At 38.2% G+C, this 17,983-nt stretch overlaps 1 non-coding gene across 1 annotated transcript; it reads right to left on the bottom strand.

The window, feature by feature from the left end:
* Positions 1 to 17,337: 17,337 nt before the first annotated feature.
* Positions 17,338 to 17,444, bottom strand: LOC120092253. The gene has a single exon (XR_005485963.1). It is a non-coding gene; the product is annotated as a small nucleolar RNA R71 (small nucleolar RNA).
* Between the last annotated feature and the right edge of the window lie 539 nt (positions 17,445 to 17,983).

Here is a 17,983-nt window from a genome sequence, read left to right as displayed (position 1 = left end):
TTTTGATTATAAAATATAATTTTTCACGTATTTTATTTTAAAATCGCAATTTTTAGTTGATAAATTTAAAATAAGTGGTATTGTGTAGATAGAAAAAGAAAATTTAAATTTAAAATTTTAAGTGAAATGATATTGTTAGAGTTAAAATAAAAATTGAACTAAAAGAACAAGGAAAAACAATATGAAAAGAAAAAGAAAAGAAAAACGGTTAACACAGTTATTATTATTCTTTTTTTTTTTTAAAAAAAAAAAAAAAGCAAAATGGGCTGTTACGTGGAACTATTATTAGGTTGGGCTAAAATTTAGGATTCTAAATATTTAATTGTATTTAATCGTTAATATTTTTTTAGAATAGGTGATATTATTATACAACAATAAAAGGATCCCACCATTCGGGATCAAAGCAACAAAACACAAGCAAAGACATGACAATAAAACCACAAACAAAGGCAACAAGATAAACCAGAAAACAACCAAAACATAAACGCATAAACCCCCAAACAACCAGGGAGAAAGTTAGAGAAAAGAAACAAAAACCCCATAACTAGGGACAACAGCAAAACAAAAGGCAACGACAAGTTCAAAAAGAAGAAAAACATCCGTAAACACACTAGATAAAACCAAGAAGCAGTTTGAGCACGAACCGTAGAGATCATAAGGTGAAACAAAACAGACACTATCCTCGGTCGGCCTCCATGCAGCCGCCGATTATGCTTCTGTCAGATGTAGTAGATGGAAGTACGTTAGAAAATACAGAACAACTTACTACGCACCCCTTACTCGACCTCACTCGGTACAACCAACTTAACTCGACATCCCAACCCGCCACTCGATGCCGACGAACCCAAACTGACGTAACACACAGACCACACCTCTCTCCCAAACCCACACTCAAAAAATAAATGAATCCCGTGACTCCACACTTCCCCTACACAGAAGACACCCCCTTTGACAAAACACCCTAGCTTCTTACCTAGTCCCGCGTACCCAACCTGTCCCTTACAACTAACCACACACAGAAGGAATGACGTGGAATACCACCCCCGCCATCAAAATACCAGTCCAAAACACCCTAGGATGACGAGGTCGTATACTTTCCCACGCACTATTATAGAAAACTGACCACTAGCATCTGACACTTGGCACCCAATAATCCTCCCCCCTCACTTTAGGCCCCACTACCTACCTGAATAAGACTCCAGATCTCAAGCAACTCCCAAGACGCTATAGGCCATCTCCAACCTCCCTCACCATCCAAGAACTCCGACAACCGCGCCTCCAAACTACTCCTTGCATCATAAACCACCGTAGACCCATATGAATCCAAGATCGCACCCCCCGACAGCCAAGGATCCTATCAAACAAAATAAAACTGTCATCACCGATCCTCAAACGAACCAGATGCTTGAAACTATTTCTACAACGCAAGATAGCCCTCAAGCACCAAGACCTGCCAACCTCACTCCAAACAGCCCACAAAGTCTGCCCACGCAAAACATACGTCTCCACCCACGCCACCCATAATGATCCTGATTTAATTAAGAGAAGTCAGAGCACCTTCATAATAGCAGATTAATTCCAATTTAATCGTTAAATTTTTTATTATTTATTTTAATAGCATTAAGTTTTAACCAATATATATATATATATTTATAGCATTAAGTTTTAACCAAAAAAAATCTTTTATAAAAAAATTTATGGCCTTTTTAAATATAAAAATACATTTAAAAATATTTACACTTTAAGAAATTCTAAAATACAAAACACTATATAAATATTTTTTGGATTTTTCTATTTATAGGAATATCTCAAAAATAAATTATTTAGAAAATATATTTTTCTTGTTGCTCAAATATAACTAAAATCTCTTAATAAATATTATAAATAAATTCAAAATTAAAATTGTGTTTTTTTTTTTTACTTTTGTTATTTCAAATTAATTAAATTAAATAAGAAAAACATGACTCTTTTAAAAGAAAATATATTTGTAGAACTTTTTCAATTGTTATTATTAAAAAATCTAAAATTGTTACGCAAAAAATGAAATATATAATATAATATTAAAAAAAAAGTGTAATTTAGATGCCTATTCATAATGTCCAAAGACCAAGTGTCACTTCTCCATTACCCCATATGTTGTCCATGTGTCTCAAGATTATACATTATTAGTATTCATATAATTCACCTCCTACTTGTCAAAGTACTTATAAATAGTGACATTCGTTTGGTTTTGTAGGATATGCACATTGGTGAGAAAAATCTATTTCAAATTTCCATTTTCCATATTTTCTAAATTTCATATATTCTGTTATTTTATTTTATTTATTTATCATTATTATATATATATATATATATATATATATATATATATATATTATATTATATTTTCTCCATATTTGTAATCCGTTGTGCTCCTCAATTTTACAACATGTTATCAGCATGAGTTTTTGACAATTACCCTGCTGAAAGTAGGTATTAAAGGTAGGTCGTTTTTTCTCTTTGTAATTAACAAATTAAATGTTGTTTTGTATGTTTCAAATTTCTAATACAAATACAATGTTTTATGATAGTGTTACCATGAAAAATCTTATAAAACTAGAATCCGCCGCCATTGACATTAATGGTAATAATTATTTGTTGTGAATGCTTGACGTTGAAATATATTTAGATGCAATGAACCTTGGAGAAACAATTAAAGAAGGGAATACGACATCAAGATAGGAAAAGACAAAAAGCCATGATTTTCCTTTGTCATCATCTCCATGAGGGATTAAAAATAGAATATCTAACAGTGAAAGATCTTCGCATCTTGCGGAAGAATTTGAGAGAAAGATATGATCATCAGAAAACGGTTATTCTTCCTAAAGCTCGTTTTGATTGGATGCATCTAAGGCTCCAAGATTTTAAATCAGTAAGTGATTACAACTCCACATTATTTAAAACCAGTTCAAAATTGTTGTTATGTAGAGAGAAAATTACCAATGCAGATATATTAGAGAAGACATTTTCTACTTTCATGTTCGAATATGCTCTTGTAGCAACAATATCGAGAGAGTCATCTCATGTCTTTTTGTAGCTAAACAAAATAACGAGTTCTTGATGAAGAATCACGAATCTTGACCAACTGGAACAACATCATACCGTGAAGTGAATGCTGTGAATTTTAATAATCATAGTCGAGGTTGAAGTCGTGACCGTGGCAGAGGAAGAAATAATCATTATTTTTGTCGTGGTTGTTTTAATCATCCAAATCTCAAAAGGACCACTCGAAATGATGATCATAAAGGAAAAACTCCACAAGATAAGAATTTAGAAGGTGATGAACAAAAATACTTCCAATGTGGTATGACTAGGCATTGGTCACGTATTTGTCATACATCAAAACACTTGGTTGATCTGTATCAAGCTTCCTTGAAGGAAAAAGCAAAAAATGTAGAAGTTAATTGTGCTTACCAAGATGATGATATATTTGACCCATCAAATCTGACAAATTTAGATGTGACGAGCTTTTTTGAATCTCCCAAAGAGAAAATTAGCACAGTTGATGAAACATCTGAAGAATTGTGAGGTTCATAGCGGAAGCGAGATCAGGATCGATCCCAATTTTCAATTCTCATAGAGAATTTAAACACAAAAACCTAAGTTATGCAATATTACAGATAATATTTTACAACATGCTTCTAAAGGAGGAATTAAGGTTAGAATAACATTTACCCTTTGAAGAACCAATTTTTCACGAATTTTCTCCCAATTGGTCACGAACTTTTCATATAGAAACAAACCTCAATGTGGATACCACCACAATGAGCCTCATGTATTCTCCTTAGGGGTGAGAATTACAAAGAGAGTTGTGGGCTTCTCTGATTTTTGGAAGAGGGAAAGAAGATTTGAGAGGGAAATAATTTTCTGGGTATTTTTTCACAGGGAGATCAAAAAACAAAACACACTCTACTTCAGAAGAAATGAAGAAGATCAAGATGCTGTAACTCTCTCTACACATTTTTTTAGAGAATTAAGGGGAGAGAAGTTGTAACTCCCTCCATTTAATTTTAAAAATTAAATAAAAATAAATTTAATTTAATAAATAAAAAATATATATAATAACTAACTTGTTATATATATATAACTATATGTCAAATATAACACATAACCTATAATTTTTATATTGTATCAAATACAATATAACCTATAGTTTGTATTCTCTCAATTATTTATGGTATTTAATATAAATCACATTTATCCTAAATTTAATTATATGAATCTAATCCATACAATTAGTGTAAGACCCACATCTTACTTTTCCCTTTTTAACCATGTTTATTGTTAAGTTAAACAAAGTATTGGGTTAAGTATCTAAGTTAGATTGGATTTGTACATCCCAAAGTAAAAGGTGAGTTAGAAGTAGGAGGAAAATGGTTAAGTAAGGAAGCTTAGCTCTCGTTCATATCATTCTGGCTTTACAAGAGAAATTTTGGCTAAGTGTTAATTGTATTGAAGGATGCTTGAACATCGAGTGAGCGCCAGGCGAGCATCGAGTAGATGCTGCCGAGCGTTGAGTATAAGTGAGCGAGGAAGAAGGCGAGCGTCGAGTATACTAATCGAGAAGGGTCGAGCATCGAGTAGATGCTGCCGAGCGTTGAGTATAAGTGAGCGAGGAAGAAGGCGAGCGTCGAGTATACTAATCGAGAAGGGTCGAGCATCGAGTAGATGCTGCTGAGTGTCGAGTATATGTGAGCGAGGAAGGAGGCGAGTGTCGAGGGTGAGCACGGAAGGCTCGCGTGTCGAGTTCGAGCGTCGAGTGGGGAACGCGTGTCCAGCGAGCTCCCAGTATCGAGTTCCCCATCGAGTAGCGAGTTCTCCCATCGAGTATTTGATAGAGAGTCTCAGAATTGTCTATCGAGTAAAGACATCTCCCCATCAAGTTTCCCCAGCAAGCAACGAGTTACTCGAAACACTTAGATTTAAACACTCAATTTTAGACTTCTCTTTTAGTTATCGAGACATATGGCTTAATCTCGATCCTTGATCTCCATTAATGGATGAGGTGGCTTAAGGAGATTTAGGTGAAGGGCTAGACAGTAGTATAAAAAGGAAGAGAATTTCAAGGGCTCGTTTTGGACGTTCTACTAGAGCAAACTAGGCGAACTTAGTACCAGTGGAAAGCTCTTCGAGTCTAGTTGTTGGAATTGAGCTTTGGAAGGAAGATCTCACCGGAAGAAAGGCTGGAGAAGGAAGGAATATCCAAAGTTTCTTTTTTGGGCATTTTCGGGCACTCGAACAAGAAACATAGATCTAGACCAAACCTCTTAGATTTTTAAGCCGAAACTTTAAGGTATTCTCATAGACACCTTCTCAAGTAAGTTTGTAGAAGGAACCTTGGCAAGAAAACGTCTATGGTTCGAGTTATATATTTTGGGAATTTAACCCTAGAATCTCTACTCAAGCAGGAAGTTGTAGTTAGGGATATCAGGAAAGATTCAAGAACCCAGGTTAAACCACAACAAGTTTCATGCTGAAACTTTGAGGTAACATTGGTAACGAGATTCCGAACATGTTTGGAGAAGTAACTTTCATGAAATGGATTCTAGTTTTCAAGTTATTTACATTAGAAGTTGAATCGGGAAAATGTTAGACGATTAGCCAATCCCTTGCCAAGTATGAGCTTAGTTAAAAGAGTAGTCTCAAAAGGGAGGCCAAGTAGCAACTAAACTCTTATTCTTTGATGTGTAGGAACTACGTCCATTGGGAGACCTACAAAGCTTAGGAAGAACTAAGCCCAAGGATTTGTGAGTGACTAAATGTTTTCAAACATGTTCACAAAAGAGACATGCATTTCAAATGAATTTCATGCTAATGTTCATGGGTTTTCCAAGCAACTAAAGTTAAACTTGTGTTTTTAAATGAGTTTTGTTAATCCTAGCATATGTTAAGAATGTATACAAAGTAGAGCAATTACACGTTATTAATTTCGAAGCATGCAGGTTGACTTATAATGATGCTCATATTTTTCCATGAATGTTATGTTTCTAATGTAACGGGTACCAAAGGTATAGAAGGTATCCAAGGAAGTACCTAAGGTGTTGACGGTACTTAGTATACTCCATGTGCACGTAGGCAGTTCTTTATGAGAGGCCGAATTATGGGCCTCTTGGCCATAGTCTTCATTAAGAGACCGAAGTATGGGTCTCACGGCCTTGAATGGATGTTGGGAGCTTGAGCTATGAATGCTCATTCTCAACTAAGGTTTGATAGCATGATTGATTATAACGCTATGATTAATGTATGATACTAATGTTTGATAGAAAGACCCGAGAACCTTTAAATTAGAAGGTGACGTCTGAGGAAGAGTCGAGCACTCCCCTGGTTAGAGAAAATCCTCAGCTGAAGGACAGGGTGCTCGAAAAAATTGCCCAAAGATTGGCGGCCAGTGTAAGTGCGGTACAGGCTGACTCGGAAAAGAAGTACGGCATTGAGAGGCTTCGAGCCCTTGGGGCTATGACTTTCATGGGAACTGTTGATCTCGCAGAAGCAGAGGTATGGTTGGACCAAATAGAGAAGTGCTTCAATGTGATGAACTGTCCGGAAGACTGCAAAGTTGGGTTGGCTGTATTCCTGTTGAAAAAGGGGGCAGAAAAGTGGTCGAAAGTAGTATCCGTTAGGCGGAATAGCTCAAGCGCCTTGTTGTGGCCTAAATTTAGGAAGGTTTTTTAGGAAAAGTATTACCTTAGCTCTTTTCAAGAGGCGAAAAGAGATGAGTTCCTCAAGTTGGTGCAAGAAACTTTGATCGGGGCTGAGTATGAACAGAAATTTACCAAACTATCTCAGTATGCTCTTCCCATTATAGTGGAAGAAAAGGAATGATGCAGGAGGTTTAAGAATGGTTTGAGAAAAGAGATTAGGACTCCAGTGATTTCTACTGCCAACTGGCTGGATTTTAACTAGTTAGTGGAGACCGCCATCCAGGTGGAGCGGAGTTTGGCAGAGGATGAGCAAGCGCAAAAGGACCAAACCTTGTCTGTGGGGCCTAGGGATAGGGTTTTCAACCCCCAGCTTCAGGCCAGTCAGGTATGAGTAGGTCCAAAAGCGTGGATTGGCAGAAGTCTAAGAGAAGAAGACCTCACTCCTCGCTAGCGCGACTAGTCAACCTAGTGGAGCACGTTCAGGCGAGTCAGTAGCCAGTACAGACTGGAAACCCTTGTGCCAGAATTATGGCAAGAAACATTTCGGGGCATGCTATAGTGGAAGTGGAGTTTGCTTTTAGTGCAAGCAAATAGGTCATTTTAAGAGAGAGAGTGCCCCCAATTAACCTGAAGGGCCTAGTCGTGCAACAGGTGACCTCCCAGACAGTGAACCAGCCAAGGGGTGCCGGAAACAAGGGAGAGGGAACAAGTGGTGCAAAGCTGAAGGTGGCAGAACGACCCTAACAGCAAGGCCGTGTGTACGCAGTTACACACCAAGAAGCTGCAGAAGTTCCAGATGTAGTGACTGGTAATGTGACCTTATGTAATCAGTCTACTTGTGTTTTAATTAATCCTGGTGCCACACATTCCTTTGTATCTAGCATGTTTGCATTGCATTTAGGTAGGTTGCCTGAGGGTATGCCAGAGGACTTGTTTATCTCTACTTCTATGGAAGATGTAGTAGTAGTAAGTGATTGGTATAAAAGTTGTGACGTGTTGATCGAAGGTCAGGATTTCTGTGTCGATCTAATTCCCCTAGACTTGCTAGAGTTCGACGCAATTCTGGGAATGGACTTCCTGGGTAAGTATCATGCTATTGTTGATTGCTTTAAAAGGGAAGTGACCTTCAGAAGACCCGAGAAGTAGGAAGTAGTTCTTGTGAGATGTAAGGGGTTAACTTCAAGTAGCCTTATCTCAGCAGTAAAGGCCAGAAAGTTGATGGGAAAAGAATGTGAAGCCTAACTGGCTCATGTAGTGATCTCTCAGGATGAAAAGTTGAAACCTGAAGACGTACCAGTAGTTCAGGAGTTTATAGATATTTTCCTTGAAGAGTTGTCAGGCTTGCCACCTGATAAGGAAGTAGAATTCACCATTGATTTAATTTTGGGCATGACCCCTATATCGCAAGCTTCGTGTAGAATGGTGCTGGTGGAATTGAAGGAACTGAAGGTATAGTTACAGGAATTAGTTGATAAGGGTTACGTTAGACCCAACGTGTCACCCTGGGGAGCCCCATTTCTATTTGTAAAGAAGAAGGATGGGTCCTTCAGACTGTGTATTGATTATAGGCAGTTAAATAAGGTAACAATTAGGAACAAGTATCCGCTACAATGTATTGATGATCTCTTTGATCAGTTGAGGGGAGCTGCAGTATTTTCGAAGGTAGATATGAGATCAGGGTACCATCAGTTGAAGGTGGAGGAGACGGATGTCCCTAAGACTGCATTTAGGACCTGGTACCGCCACTTTGAGTTCCTGTTGATGCCTTTTGGCTTAACGAATGCTTCGACAGTGTTTATGGATTTGATGAATAGGATTTTTCACCCTTATCTCGATCAGTTCATCATAGTCTTCATTGATGATATCCTAGTATACTCAGGTAACTAGAAGAAGTATGCCAACCATCTGAGAACAGTATTGCAGACACTAAGAGAGAAGCAGTTGTACGCCAAGTTTAGAAAATGTGACTTTTGGCTAGATCAGGTAGCATTTTTGGGGCATGTAGTTTCTACGGCTAGGGTAAGTGTAGACCCCCAGAAGACGGAAGCCGTAGGAAATTGGGAAAGACCAACCAATGTGTTTGAGGTACGTAGCTTCTTGGGCCTGGTAGGTTACTATAGGCGCTTCGTGGATGGTTTCTCGAAGATAGCCTTCTCACTGAAAAGTCTGACCAAGAAGAACGTAAAGTTTGATTGGACTTCAGATTGTGAATGGAGTTTCCGGGAGTTGAAGTAAAGGCTAGTTTCAGCGCCCATACTTATGTTGCCCAGTCCTGGCGAGGAGTTTGTGATTTACTGTGATACGTCTCGGCAGGGACTAGGTTGTGTGTTGATGTAGAAGGAAAAGGTGGTAGCTTATGCTTCTCGACAGCTAAAGAAGCATGAGGGTAACTATCCCACTCATGATTGGAGTTAGCGACAATTGTGTTAGCCCTAAAGCTTTGGAGACATTATTTGTTCGGGGAGTGTTGCCATATTTTACAGACCATAAGAGCTTAAAGTACATATTTGAGTATAAATAACTTAATTTAAGGAAAAGGAGATGGATCGAGCTGATCAAAAACTATGACTGCTTGACTGAGTATCACCTTGGTAAGGCCAATGTAATGGCTAATGCCTTAAGCAGGAAGTCAAATGGGTATAAAGCGATTGTTTGTTCAGTAAGGGGGATGTTGATCCAAAAATTCAGGAATTCTGGAGTGACTTTAGCAATGGAACAAACAGGTGGATTGTTGGCCTCATTCCAGGTACGATCCACCCTAGTGGATGAAATTTTACTTGAATAGTTGAATGATCTTAACCTCCAAAAGATGGTAGATGAGACAAGTAAGGGACTGAGAACGGACTTCCAAGTGAGGGCAGATGGTGCCTTATCGAAGGAAGGTAGATTATGCATACCGAATGTGTTGTAACTTTAGCAGGCCATATTAGAGGAGGCACACAATTCGGCTTACGCCATGCGTCCAGGAAGCACCAAAATGTACAAAATCTTGTGGAGATCGTATTGGTGGTCTAGAATGAAGAAAGAAATAGCTAAATTCGTAGACCGATGCCTAATTTGTCAACAAGTTAAACCCGAGAGACAGAGACCCGCGGGATAACTCAACTCGCTCCTAGTGCCAGAGTGGAAGTGGGACCATGTCACGATGGATTTCTTGTTTGGATTGCCTAGTGCACCCTCGGGGTATGATGGAATTTGGGTGATAGTTGACAAGCTAACCAAGACGATCAAATTTCTACCGGTGAGAGTTACCTTTACCTTGAACCAGTTTGCTAAGATGTATGTGAACAAGATAATTAGTCAATTCGGAGCTCCAGTATCGGTAGTATCAGATTGGGATCTGATGTTTATCTCGAAGTTCTGGCCTAGTTTATAGAAGGCCTTGGGTACCAAGCTACATTTTAGTATGAATTTTCATCCGCAGAACACGTGTCTTACAATTTAAAGGAAGTTGGGATGCACAATTGCCATTGGTTGAGTTTGCGTATAATAACAGTTATCACTCGCCCCGTACGAAGCATTGTATGGCAGACCATGTAGAACCTTAATATGTTGGAATGAAGTCGGAGAACGGAAACTATTGGGTCCAGAATTAGTGCAGCAAAAGGCCGATACTGTGAAGCTTATTAGGGAAAATTTGAAGACAGCACGAGACAGGCAGAAGAGTTATGCTAATAAGGGAATGAGAGATCTAGAATTTGATGTCGGAGACCAAGTATTCCTTCAGTTATCCCCATGGAAAGGAGTAACCAGGTTTGGAAGAAAAGGGAAACTGAGTCCCCGTTACATCGGACCTTATGAGATTATAGAATGAGTTGGCCTAGTAGCATATAAGTTACAGTTACCTCTGGAGCTAACACGTATTCACAACGTGTTCCATGTTTCAATGTTGAGGAAGTATATACCTGATCCTACGCATGTACTGATGGATCAACCGATTCAACTGAAGGAAAATATGTCGTATGACGAAGACCCAGTTCAGATCTTAGAATGGAAAGAACAGGTGCTCAAGAACAAAACTATGCCTTTGGTGAAGGTATTGTGGAACAACCATGGAGTTGAAGAGGTGACGTGGGAGTCTGAGGAGAAAGTAAAGAAGAAGTATCCTCAACTCTTCCACTGATTTATCCAGATAAATTTTGTGGATGAAATTTCTTTTAAGGGTGGTAGGTTGTAAGATCCGCACCTTACTTTTCCCTTTTTAACCATGTTTATTGTTAAGTTAAGAAAGTGTTAGGTTAAGTATCTAAGTTAGATTGGATTTGTACATCCCGAAGTATAAGTGAGTTAAAAGCAGGAGGAAAATGGTTAAGTAGGGAAGCTTAGCTCTCGTTCATATCATTCTAACTTTACAAGGGAAATTTTGGCTAAGTGTTGATTATAGTGAAGGATGCTTGAACATCGAGTGAGCATCAGGCGAGCATCGCGTAAGTGCTGTTAAGCATCAAGTATAAATGAGCGAGGAAGAAGGTGAGCATCGAGTATACGTAATCGAGAAGGGTCAAGCATCGAGTAGATGCTGCCAAGTGTCGAGTATATATGAGCGAGGAAGGAGGCGAGTGTCGAAGCTGAGCGAGAAAGGCTCGCATGTCGAGTTCGAGCATCGAGTGGGGAGCAAATGTCGAGCGAGCTCCCAGTGTCGAGTTCCCCATCGAGTAGTGAGTCCTCCCATTGAGTATTTGACAGAGAGTCCTGGAATTGTCTGTCGAGTAAGGACATCTCCCCGTCGAGTTTCCCTAGTGAGAAATGAGTTGCTTGAAACACTCAGATTTAAATGCTCAATTTTAGACTTCTCTTTTAGTTATTGGGACAGATGGCTTAATCTCGGCCCTTGATCTCCATTAATGGGTGAGGTGGCTTAAGGAGATTCAGGTGAAGGGCTAAACAGTAGTATAAAAAGAAAAAGAACTTCAAGGGCTCATTTTGGACGTTTTACTCGAGCAAACCAAGCAAACTTGGTACCATTGGAAAGATCTTCGAGTCTAGTTGCTAGAATCGAGCCTTTAGAAGGGAGATCTCACCGAAAAGATGGCTGGAGAAGGAAGGAAAAGCCGGAGTTTCTTTTTTGGGCATTCTCGGGCACTCGACCAATAAACATAGATCTAGACCGAACCGCTTGGATTTTTAATTCGAAACATTAAGGTATTCTTGTACACACCTTCTTAAGTAATTTTGTAGAAGAAACCTTGGCAAGAAAAGGTCTATGGTTCGAGTTATATATTTTGGGAATTTTACCCTAGAATCTCTACTCAAGCCAGATGTTACGGTTAGGGCTATCGGGAAAGATTCGAGGGCCCAAGTTAAACCACAAGAAGTTTCAAGCTGAAACTTTAAGATAACATTGGTAATGAGATTCCGAACATGTTTGGAGAAGGAACTTTCATGAAATAGGTTCTAGTTTTCAAGTTATTTACGTTAGATTTTGAACGAGGAAAATGTTGGACGATTAGCCAATCCCTTGCCAAGTATGAGCTTAGTTAAAAGAGTAGTCTCAAAAGGGAGGCCAAGTAGCAACTAAACTCTTATTCTTTTATGTGTAGGAACTACGTCCATTGGGAGACCTACAAAGCTTAGGAAGAACCAAGCCCAAGGATTTGTGAGTGACTAAATGTTTTCAAACATGTTCACAAAAGAGACATACGTTTCAAATGAATTTTATGCTAATGTTCATGGGTTTTCCAAGCAACTAAAGTTATACTTGTGTTTTTAAATGAGTTTTTTTAAATCCTAGCGTATGTTAAGAATGTATGCAAAGTAGAGCAACTACACGTTATTAATTTCGAAGCATGCAGGTTGACTAATAATGATGCTCGTATTTTTCCATGAATGTTATGTTTCTAATGTACCAGGTACCAAAGGTATAGAAGGTATTCGAGGAAGTACCTAAGGTGTTGACGGTACTTAGTATACTCCACGTGCATGTAGGCAGTTCTTTATGAGAGGTCGAAGTATAGGCCTCCTGGCCACAGTCTTCATTAAGGGACCGAAGTATGGGTCTAACGACCTTGAATGGACGTGGGAGCTTGAGCTATGAATGCTCGTTCTCAACTAAGGTTTGATAGTATGATTGATTATAATGCTATGATTAATATATGATACTATGCAAGTTGCTTGAGGTTATTTTCCAGCATGTCATTTATTTTACATTAAAGCATATGAAAGGTTTGAGAAGAAATGTATTTCTATGTGTCACTCACTGGGCAACCAGCTCATAGTTTTCAAATGTTTTTCCTTTTTTCAGGTAGCGGTCACTACCTTCACGGTTGAATCCACTGCAACTTGCCACTCAAAGTTTAGGGACCTTAGGAAGAAGCTTAGGTTAAACTTGTTTTGATGTACACACATTTGGAAAGGAGTCGGGGACTTGTGAAACTTATTTTCTTTTAGGCCTCCTATTATTTTGGTCATCTTATTTTCATTGGACATATGTTTGTTTTGGAACTGTATATAGGACTTACACTGTTTAATTTCATGGATATGTTTTGTGCCAAGTCGTTGCATATACAGGTTTAAGCAGGTTAATTTAAGTTAGGTAATAAGTATTGGCACCTAGGTCGGTAATTGCTGCCATCATATTTTCTTCCGGTTTTAGAGGGTAAACTGGGATGAGGTATGAAAATTAGTATTTGAATCACATCCAAATATTTAATTGCTCTCAAAATAAACTTTTATATTATAATGTATCAAATACATCATAGTAATTATATCACATATAATTAATTTAAACTAATTATATCATATATAATCAATCTCTCGATTAATTTGAACAATTCAAATTAATCCAAAATTAATTCTTATTAATCCCTATTGAGTTATAGAAGGGACCTTATAGACATGTAGATTGAAGCTCCAATGGTACTTAAATAATTAATTAAACTCCTTTAATTAAATTATCTAACATTAATTAACTGTTAGTCATTCCACTAAAGATCGACAACTTCATTCTTCGCCCTACAGATATATTTCTGTGTCCATTGGATATAACCAGTCAATAGTGTGATGACCCTTCACAAATTGTTCGTAAGTACAGTTGAGCCAAAATTACCATTTTGTCCCTTTAGTTACATCTATCTCTTTAAGTACCACTGATCACACTAATGAACAATAAAGCATAGTTCAATTATGACTAAATCCTTCTCGAGCCAAGCGAGGGTATGGCGCCACATTATTAAAGCCTTAGAATTAACCCTTAAGAGATTTTTCTACTTACCCCAACATTAGGGACGAAGTGAATTCTGTCTTGTGTAGTTATGTTCCCAGCTCCCCAATCAGACGAACCCTAAAAATGGTAGGCATATTGAGTCGGCAAACTGGCCACTCTCACCCATGCAAATCAAAGGACCGCCTTCATATACTGGATTTCACAACTCACTCAAGATTTAAGTCATGTCACCTATGGTCATCTTGGTGAAATGTAAGTCTCTGTTATTAACGGCGTTATATGATGAGACTATTCATTTCGTAGTCCGGTCTTATATAAACCCCTTTGTATAGAATACCTCCGCTCACACGTTTTTACATGAATGATCAGGATCAGATCATTTGTATCACTTTACAACAATTGTAACATCTACAAAGCGGACCGTATTCGTAGTGCCACCAAGATAAGGTATCTAACCTTATCCATCTACTACAAATCCTTCAGGTTATCACTTAAACACAATCCATCCATATGTCTCTACATACATGTTTAAGTTATAAAAGATATCTTGGATGTTTGTTTATTGGCTTTGTGGGTTAATGCTACTAAATGTCAAATAAAATACCTTAGATTTTATTAAATAAATAATTTGTATGTACAATACAATTACAAACCACAGTACCGATGAGATTTAGGGCATCAACACCAACAACATCAATTGTTTCTTTTGACTTTGAGAATATGTAGACTTAATATTGTTGTTATTTTTTTTAATCTATCTTCATGTTTTTTTTCTTAGTTAAGTTCACATTTGTATATTCCATGTGTTATTTTTATAATGTAATTATTTTCTTTTAATAAAGAAATATGGATTATTTTCATATGTTGGATGATTAAAAAAATAAGCAAAGAAGATTTATGTTTGGCAGATAGTGTAACTACACAAACAATACTTACAAGTAAAAGATAGTCTTCCAAATTGACAATGCTGAAAGCAAAAGTAAATACAATATAAGGTTTGCAATTTGATTGAGGGTTTTGGAAAAGCAAATATTATTTTGTTTACAGGAACAAAATTTACAATTGATAATGCATTGTTCTCTAGTTAATGAAAGAGAAATCTACTTAGTTTTAACGATATACGTTGCAATACTTATCATATTGAGACTAGTAGAAAGAATAAGATAGAGTATCTTTATATCATATCTACTGTCTCAAATGAAAAACTGATAACGGGCAGGAATGCACGTTATTACAGTACTAAGTTATTAAACAATGTAGGTTTGCGTTGATAAAATATATGAGATTGCATCCAAAAAGCTTTAAGTTCATAACATTGCAATCGCATGCGTTCATCGCATAAAAACAGTTAACTTTTGTATTTTTGTGCAGAATATGCATTGACACAAAGCATAAAATGCGTCACAAGAAAGCAACGGTCGAGTGCAGTGTTACCATAAGGCTTTGCGGTGATTTATGTTCGTAAATATCTGCTCAAGAAGGATTGCCGCATAGAGCCGCCGCAACTTGGTGGGCGCATCTGGGTGAAAAGCATAATAAATCACGATGGGACAAAAAGCTGATTACGGTTAATTCCGAATTAAGTTGACAAGCCGCTAACGAACTACTATAGCAAGTACACTCAACTTTTCGATTACAAAAATTTGGCGCATCAGACAGAGAATTAATGTCATCCCATCAGTGCAATCATAAGAGAGAAGCAGCCTTTCAACCCGAAGCTCTATAAATACCAAAGGTTCAGTAAAGGAGTTCGGATAGTTAAAGAATTTTCCCTTAGATAGAATAACCTTATTCTTAGTTTTTTTTTATTGAAGGTGGAAGCAAGAGAAACAAGATTGTGCCGAGAGATCATTCCGGTGAACTTGGAAGAGTGCTGGAAGCGTCAAGATCAGAAGAGAGTCAGCTTCTGTGGAAGCAGGAATATCTTTTGAACAGAATAATGTTGATAGTGTAAAAGCCTTGGGAAGCAAGGGATTGCTATCAGGCTCTCTATCCTTATCTTCCATTGTCATTTTGTACTTAAACTTATCTATAGAAATGGAATTTACTTCTTTATATCTGTTCACTCTCTATTTATTATGCATGTATAGCTAAATCTGTCGAATGGGTTGAGAAGCATATAGCTAGTATAACTGGGGATCTTCATTCTATGTGATTATCTTGTATTATGCTTGCATCATTCGTCCATTAGAGATACTCGAGAGGGTAGTCTAAGGGCAGAATCTAGGCTTGGAAAAGTCAAGTTAGAATCTAGACTCTAGAGAGTCAGATTAGAATGCATAATCAAGAGATAGAAGCTTAGAAATAAGCATTATTTTCTATTAACACATCGCATGCATCCTAGAGATAGGATATGATTGTGTGCGGTCACCTTGTCTTTGTGTGCATCTTGCATCATCGCATAGGAAAAAAGTAGAGACATAGGAATAAGCTCTATGGTCATTATCGCATTCAACACATGTGTTCTAGAACTAGGGGCACCGCATTTGCATTGGAAAATGATTTGCTGTCGCATGAGTGTAGCATGATAGCATAGTTTGATGCATTCCCGAGAAACACTAGCTAAAGACCTTCTCAACCCGTTCCTCTGCATACTCAGTGCATCTAACGCATAATTGATCTTTTCTCAAATTCGTTGCATACATTTATTTTATACCGCAAACAACAACCCAAAACAAATATTTGATTTACTGGTTACCACAAAGTTTTCTTGAAAATTATCGCCGCATATCGTTTTCCTTAGTCCCTAAGTTCAACCCTGGACTTACCAGGAAACTCAGTGGAATTTATACATGGATTCTGCTAAGAAAACTTGTTGCTCAATGCATTTCCATCACTGCATTTCATTCCATTATGTCATCACATAAAATAATGCATCAAGTTTTTGGCACCATTGCCGGGGACTTCGAAAATTTAGTGTGCTAACGGTAATTTTTCTGATTTCTTTGCAGTTTTCAATCTCTGGCAAATTATGACCTAAAGATTGAGAGGACATTTCGACGAAGACTAAGAGATAGCTGCCGCCAACAACAACCAGATAAAGACGACATGGCGGAGCAGCCTGGAAACGGAGCACCAAATGAAAACAATGTCATGGCGAATCCAATCCTACTGGCAAACGATCGTAATAGGCCCATTCGGGACTATGCAGCGCCAAACCTCTACGATTTCTTTCCAAGAATCATGAGGCGTGCTCTTGATGGATCCTGATTTGAAATGAAACCGGTGATGCTGCAGATGATCCAGACTACAGGGCAGTTCGGAGGAAGGCATGACGAGGACCCGCACGCCCACCTCCAGAGCTTCATAGAAATCTACAACACTTTTGTGTTCCCGAATATCTCGATCGAAGAAGTTTGACTAACTTTGTTTCCATTTTCTTTGTGTGATCAGGCACGAAAATAGGCGTATTCTCTCGAACCGGGGGAAATTACTTCTTGGGAACAAGTGGTGGAGAAGTTTATGAAGAAATATTTCCCACCAACTGAGAATGCCAGGAGAAGAAAATTAATAACCAATTTTGAACAAGAAACTGACGAATCGCTCAGTGATGCTTGGGCGAGGTTTAAGAGGCTGGTAAGAGACTGTCCATACAATGACTTACCAGACTGCTTACAAATGGAGATCTTTTACCAAGGATTGAACCCTGCTTCGCAGACCGCTACCAATGCGGCAGTAGCTGTAGGTCTGCTGGACAAAACGTATGAGAAGGCCAAGAATATCCTTGATCGCATTTCAAAAAATCACGAGGACTGGAGAGAAAGCAATCAAAGATTAAGAATTAGAAACAATGATGCAAATAATGGGGCCATCACATCCCTTCAGAACCAAATGACTGCGATGATGAGTTTGATACAAGGCATCGCAATTAATAGCACGGGAGCAAACAAAGGGCAGGTCAACGCAATTGCTCAAACGATCGAAAGTTGTGTCATCCGCGGAGACGTGCATCCAATGGAAGAATGCCCAGGAAATCCGCAGTCAGTATGCTTCATAAAGAATAATCCTTATTCCGACACGTACAACCCTGGGTGAAGAAACCATCCCAATTTTGAATGGAAAAATCAACAACAAAGCTTTCAACCAGTGGTGCAAAAAGAAGGGCCACCCGAATTTTTCCCGTGAACCAACGGTCTAACGC

This window comes from Benincasa hispida, chromosome 11 (genome assembly GCF_009727055.1).
Source record: "Benincasa hispida cultivar B227 chromosome 11, ASM972705v1, whole genome shotgun sequence".
NCBI lineage: Eukaryota > Viridiplantae > Streptophyta > Magnoliopsida > Cucurbitales > Cucurbitaceae > Benincasa > Benincasa hispida.
Note: the sequence above shows the minus strand (reverse complement) of the source record. Positions and strands in the feature narration are given on the sequence as shown.